Source organism: Trichomycterus rosablanca, chromosome 16, assembly GCF_030014385.1.
Source record: "Trichomycterus rosablanca isolate fTriRos1 chromosome 16, fTriRos1.hap1, whole genome shotgun sequence".
NCBI classification, from domain to species: domain Eukaryota; kingdom Metazoa; phylum Chordata; class Actinopteri; order Siluriformes; family Trichomycteridae; genus Trichomycterus; species Trichomycterus rosablanca.
This window is the reverse complement of record NC_086003.1, coordinates 9,420,129-9,427,594: the sequence shown is the minus strand read 5'-3', so window position 1 is coordinate 9,427,594 and position 7,466 is coordinate 9,420,129.

The window sequence follows — 7,466 nt, the reverse complement described above, 5'->3', positions numbered from 1 at the left end:
TAACACTCCACTACAGAGTGACACTCCATATGAAGTCACACTTTGTGCTGTGAAGGGTGCTTCCAATTAAGGGGAGGGTCTAAATTCAGGAGTCCACTCTTTGCTCTCGAGCGGAACAAGGAAGCTGCCGTCACCATGGCTAGAGATAGACGCTTTTCTCGCCTTGCCGTCATGTCTTGCGCTCCGTTATCATTTCAGCATCTCCAAGCGGAAATACGAGCTTAGGAGACGCAAGCACCTGCTACTTTATAACTAGTATAAATGTATAGTTATGTTTTAATTCTCCAAAAAATGGTGTTACATATGATAATAATGTTAGTGATAGTATTGTTGGGGTAAAATAATTTTGCCATTCATGAAGTTTAAGTTCACCGATCACAGATTTCATTACTTTCTTTAAAAAGACTGAATAAGACTGTGCCTAAATTTTCCCTAACACCTTATGAGGATAATTTAATATAATATTTTAGTGAAAATGATGTCGGACCCTACATTTGTAAGGTGTTTCCTCCATTCACCTTTACTAGCTGCACTTCCGTGGAGTGCCGTGGTTGAGGGTGCTCTTGTGTTCACTCGCTGTTGAAGGGTTTTACAGTTCACTCCCCCTCCGTCCTAATTACTTGGGACAGCCCTTAATGTGGCGAGCACTCTACGTGAACGCGCAAACGGAGACGGAGTGGAGAGGCGGAGTGAGAAGGGAGCGGATTGGGATTGGGGGAGAGAATACTTTAGGAGTTCCTTCTTCTCTCACTCACTGTCCCCGCTGCCTGATACACAGTGACAGCTACTGGCAGGAGTAATTATACAACACTAAATATTAAAAGATTTGTTCATTTTCTCAACACTTTGCTTTCTCTGCACCTATTTTGGGGATATTTTAATATTGAATGTTACAAAATATAAAGAAAACACCGGAAACACACCGTCCGCTTTCCGAATGTTTGCTCACTGTATATATATAGAGAGACAGTCGGAGTCAACTTGTTCGTGACGTCACGTGTTTTGCAAATTTCGGTTTGTAATCCAAAATTAGTTCGTACATAAAGTTGAAACAGATCGCTCGTAACCCGAAATGTTTGTATGGTAAACCGTTCAAAACTCAAGGGTCCACTGTATAGATAAACCCATCTTGAGTTGTTTTAGCATAGCAGCATTGGGTTAGTGTGTTGACCATGCTGTATTTTCTTCTAAAAACATGATTGATGAGATCAAGATATAAACAATTAACCTCCCATATGTACATGGACAACAACAACAAATCAAATTAATAATTCTTAACGATTAGATTCAGTTTTAAAACCTTTCTCAGAATCATTCTTACCCCACCAGGTGAGATCTTGCATGGAGCTCCAGAGCGAGGGTGATTGACTGTGATCTTGTATTTCTTCCATTTTCGAATTATCGCACCAACAGTGGTCTCTTTCTCACCAAGCTTCTTGCTGATGGTCTTGTAGCCCATTCCAGCCTTGTGCAGGTCTACAATCTTGTCCCTGACGTCCTTTGATAGCTCTTTGGTCTTGCCCATGGTGGTCGAGAGATTTGAACGGAAGAAACTGATTCTGTGACAGGAGTCTTTTATACAGGGACAGGACTAATTTGTGTGCCTCATGGGCACATAACCGGTCTGTGGGGGTCAGAATTCTTGCTGGTTGGTAGGGGATCAAATATTTATTTCCCTTAATTAAATACAAATTAATTTATAACTTTTATTTAATGTTTTTTTTTTTTTTTTTTTTTGATATTCTGTCTCTCTCTGTTAAAATAAACCTTCCATAAAAATTATAGACTGTTCAAGTCTTTGTAAGGGGGTAAACTTACAAAATCAGCAGGGGATCAAATACTTATTTCCCCCACTGTATCCTGCATTGCTATTTATGATTTGGCATCTAACTTGACTGAAGATATTTTGTCTTTGAGGCATGTTATTCAAGATCCTTCCCTACAGAATAGCTCATCAGGTAGTTCATCAGGTAATCCAACATGTACTCCTAGATTGGTGTGTAACAGTCTAAAATTTTCAGGTGCTACAACAGATACCTGGAGCAAGATCACCAGCACTAAAAAGTGAAAATTTGTTGTTACTTTATTTTCCTTGCTGAAGGTGCTGAATGTAATGTAAATTAACCGAATGTGTAAACAACTTACCCACACTATAAGACATTCAATTTTAAAACCACGGTCAGCTTTTGACCAAAGACACAGTTTTTGTACCTCCACTGTAAAGTTTTAATATTTCACTGTTATCTAATCAATGATTTGGCTTTGTACATCACTAGTACACCAATCATCACACGGTCTATTAGATCTCATTGGAAAGCTTTTGTTTCATCTAGTCCAAAACACTAGTCCAAGTCCAAAACACATTTGGCTTGTCACAGTAGCTCTCTGTCAATGCTCCAGTTAGGTATATGTAATGTGTATGTTGTTTTAGTTCCCTTCTTTGTTTGAATATCTGACATTGAATCAACCTTAGTGTCACAGTGGATGTTGCCTTAATGGAGTGCAGGTTGCATCTACAATCAACAACATGTACAACAGACATAATCTTTAATGATCTCTGTCAGATCTCTTTGGTATGTGAAGACAAGGTTCTTTTACATAAGTTTTTTTTCAAGCTGTTCAACTCATGGCCTCTCAAATATAGCACAGGCATTGGTTAGCCAATCAGCATTTCATGCAGTGTTAGGTGCATGTTACGGTTAGTTTGCATGCTCATTAACCCAAGTCATTTTACTGTCTGCACAGACTGTGTACTGTCTTCACCATGTTTTGTGATAGGCACCCCATTTGCTGTCTGATTCTCAGATATTAAACTATTCTTCAAAAAGTGTGCCCCACTATCTTAACTGATGTTGTATGGGATTCCAAATCTAGGAATTACTTCTCTAACTAGAAATGTTGCTGCTGACTCAACATCTTCTTTTGCTGTTGCATGAGCTTCTACCCTCCTGCTAAGTTTGTCGACCACTACTACAAAATATCTGTATTTTCCCACTTTTTTAATCCTATCTACAGTCATAGAAACCTTTGGTACTGGTATGTGTCCCAACTGTGCAGTAAAATTTCTGAGGTTGTGTTCTGCACATACACTGCTGTTTCTTAGTGTCTGATCTACCACTGATGCTTAATAAGGTGACCACCATGTTTGCGTAATACACTTGATAACCTCCATCATTGTGAAATGGTCCTGACCATGCAAATCCAAAATCAATGTGTTTAGCAAGACTATTGGTGCTACAAAATGTTCTTTAGGACCATGCCAAGCATCAGCATTGTCTTTTACTGCCCACCTTTTGTTCCATACTAAACGTTCATAAACAGAAGCATAAATATGCCTACATTTGTCTGAGAGCCATAAAATCCACATCCAGAGGCAATACTGCATCATCTGGTATTACTGGCCACTGTCCAGCTCCTCATGCTCCTTGTTTTGCTTCTTCATTCACTTTGTAGTTGCTTTGGGTCACTATTGAACCATCTGATTTATGTCCTGCACATTTTACAATGGCTTATTTCTTTGGTAGCTGCATCATGTTTAACGGATGTCCAATCGCTTCTCCATGCCAATATTAGAGCCATCTGCCCTTACAAAACCTCTTTACAAATGGCAAACTCTGTACACATATACGCTGTGTTTACCTTTTGCTAACTAACATGCTGTTGTTAAGGTTTTTACTGGGCTGAGCACAGATGAGAGAAATTAACACTAGTGTTTGAAAAGTATTTTTGTCTGGACAGTGTAGGACACCAGCATAACCATAGATTTTCAACAAAAACCATCAACATTTCTTTGTTGATTAATGGTTCAGTTTGCATGTCTTCCCATGGTTTAAGGAAGTTACTGATCATCATGTCACAATGTCACCATTCTTTATGCAGAATTCTGTATGGGGAATTCTGGGTTTAACAGGATAATATAAACTGTTTACCAAGCATTTCTTAATACAAGTGTGTTGCCTGTGAGTAGGGTATGTAATGAATGGTTAGTGTATATGTCTACTTTATGCTCCATTGTAATGGCTGTTGCTTTTTTATAAGCATATGAAACAGCTTCCAATCCATGATAACAGGGATGCATACCTTTTTCAACTTTGTCAAGTTGTCTGCTAAAATAAGGAATTTGATTCCTTTGATTCCTTTGAGGAATTTGATTTGTTTAATTACCATTTTCTGCATGAGCCAAACCTGAATTTTTATAACCTTTCTGCACAACAAAAAATGTTTAGCCAGGACTAGCAAGAGTTAAAACTGCACCTAATTTATTTTTAATAATACTTACCTTTTAAATTTGTCTAACTCGCAATATGAATACATTTTCAAAGAGGGCTTGTTTTATGACAAATTCACTGTCCGCTGTACCCTGCTATTCCTAAAAATGACAACGTCTGTCATGGTACTAGGTTTTGTTGCATTTTTGGTTGCTTTAATGTGTTCAGGCACAATAGTTCTTTGATTGTCCTTAAGTCACCTGCCTAAATAATCCACCTCTGTAAAAGAGAATTAATGCTTTCAGAACAGTAAGGAAATCCTTTTCATATGCTTTTCTTTTGTTGTACTACAAATCAAAAAATCTACATATTGTAGAACTGTACTGTTAACTGCGATATCACTTTGGTCTGCTGCTGTTATTGGTAAGATAGCTTCACATTTTGTTTAATTTGTATTTGTACCTGTTCTGCTGATGTTTTTTAGCCCTGTATTTGAGTGGTGTTTTGTTCATAACTTTTCTAGTATTTGAGCAAATACTTCTTCTTCTTGTGTAGTGAGAAGATATTGACAAGCTCTGTGACCTATTCCTTCTACACTGACTTTTTTCTGGCACGCCAGCTGATGCTTGATTGATAGCAATGTGGTAGACACATATAATAAGTTAAACACAATTCAGATATTAAGAGAGAGTAATCTGAGTTTAAGTAATTGGTTAAAACAACAAGGTTGTCTATGCCAATACCTAATACTTAACATTAAGTCTAATGTATGCCTAGATATTCTAAAATAGAATCAAATGAGATTTTAAGAGGATTTTGCTTATTTACGCCAACTATTAAATCGTTAAAGTTGATAACACTAATTTGGAAAGGAAATCAGCAAAATAATAAAGAATAAGGAACTGAGGCTGGCTAATAGAAATAAGCTTAAACATATTGTGTTTTATAATTTAAGTTTACAAAGCCATTCAAGGCTAAAGCTGTAGGAATCCAGTAAACCACAGTGGAAGCTATTATCCTTGAATGTAGAAAACATTAAATAGTGATGAATCTGCACAGGTTTAGACAGGTTTAAAACAAAAACAGACACAATTGGATTAAATACTTGAAGGAATTTGTAAGAATTACTTTTCATACATAGGTTGCTGTGAAATTGAGATTTAACACACAACATTTTGCACCGATTCTAAATTTCCAGTAGATGGCGCAAAATAATAAAAATAATTCATAGTGATCTAAAAACACATAGTTGCACCATTTTTACATACTGTATTTCTTTAAACACATTTCCCAATGTTGGCATGGATTCAGTTACCCTGTCTAATGCAAAATAGACCAAACTGGTCCAGACCACCTGGGTACCTATTAAATCTGGCCCAGATTCGACTCAGATCTGAATCCAATTTTTACATCTAGCCTAAATGTATCGTGGACTCGTTTTGCCGTAATGACATACACCGATTAGGCATAACATTATGACCACCTTCCTAATATTGTGCCGGTCCCCCTTTTGCTGCCCTATACACAACAAACTGCGATGCACTGTGTATTCTGACACCTTTCTATCAAAACCAGCATTAACTTCTTCAGCAATTTAAGCTACAGTAGCTGGTCTGTTTGATCGGACCACATGGGCCAGCTTTTGCACCCCCTTGGCCACCCATAACCCTGTCGTCGGTTTACCACTCTTCCTTCCACTTTTGATAGATACTGACCACTGCAGACCGGGAACACCCCACAAGAGCTGCAGTTTTGGAGTTGCTCTGACCCAGTCGTCTAGCCATCACAATTTGGCCTTGTCAAACTCGCTCAAATCCTTACACTTGCCCTTTTTTCCTGCTTCTAACACATCACTTATGCTTAAAATATGATGTGTCCTTATTTGTAGATGCATAGCTGTGGCTTATTTATACCCACATTACTTTGTTCAGATTATATTTAATATTAAGAACATTTAGGTGGCTGGGTGGGCAGCACTGTTGCTTCACAGCAAGAAGGTCCTGTTTTTGATTACCAGGTGGAGCGGATGGAGTTTGCGTGTTCTCCCTGTGTCTGCATGGGTTTCCTCTGGATGCTCTGGTTTCCTCCCACAGTCCAAAGACATACTTCAGGTTAATTGGAGATACTTAAGTCCTCCTAGGTATGAGTGTGTGTGTAAATGTGTGTATGTGTGTTTGCTCTGTGATGGACTGGCGACCTGTCTGGGGTGTTTACTGCCTTTCGCCCAGTGAATAGGACCCACCTCGACCCTGAACAGGATAAAGCAGGGGTAAATCAGACAATGAATGAATGAAGAACATTACATTTTATTAGATAGTAGAAATTTGATGTACATTACATTGTATAGGTTCTTTAACAAACTGTACTGTAAAGGACCTGTAAAAAATCGACGACAAATCACTATAGGGAATCATAAGTGATCATAAATAATGAATAAAGAATGAATAAATAACTTTCATCGTGTGTAGGCAGAGTTTAGCTTTCAGCCATCATAAAATCCAAATATCAACATCTTATCTGTCATTGTAGATGAGTGCAGCCCATATATACAGTAGTTTCACTATAGCACATTTTTGAGTTGGTATATACACAGGGAAGGTAAACAGGATTCTGCATGGTTAAAAACCCAAGCACATACAGTATATGCATGAACAATTACGTTTAAAAAACTAAACTGATATTGAGAAATGTGAGTAAACATGAACACATGAATAAAATTAGAACATTTGTTAAAAGCTACTATTGGCAGTTGCAGCCTTCAAATATCTGAGATAAGAAATAATACACTTTTTGCAGCATTGTGCATTAATTTTGTCTCCTTTTTTTTAATTCACTGGACAATTGTCAACATCTATTAAGTTTACATGTTTGGTTTCTATCAATGCTTATGTTCAAATTTGGAGTTAATTTCTTTGCTTTCTGTTCACCTGAGTTTTTAATCATTGCCCCCTGTTAAACATTGCCCCAAGAATTTTAGTATGTTTTCTCCTTGTCCTTATATGTAGTGCCTGATTTCCTCCCATCCTCCAAAAACAAGCAGTAGATGAATTGGTTGCTATAAATTGCTCTTAGGTGCGAGTAAGTGGGAGTTAAACAGTAAAGATAATGATAAATTAATTACTTTGGTTCCATATCACATAATTTCCCTCCCATACTTGTGTTAACTTCAGACGTGACCAGCAGCTATTCAATTTGATCTCTTTTTGGGAACTCAGCCAGTATAAAAGCCTTTTTGTGCTATGATAAGGGAACTGCCCT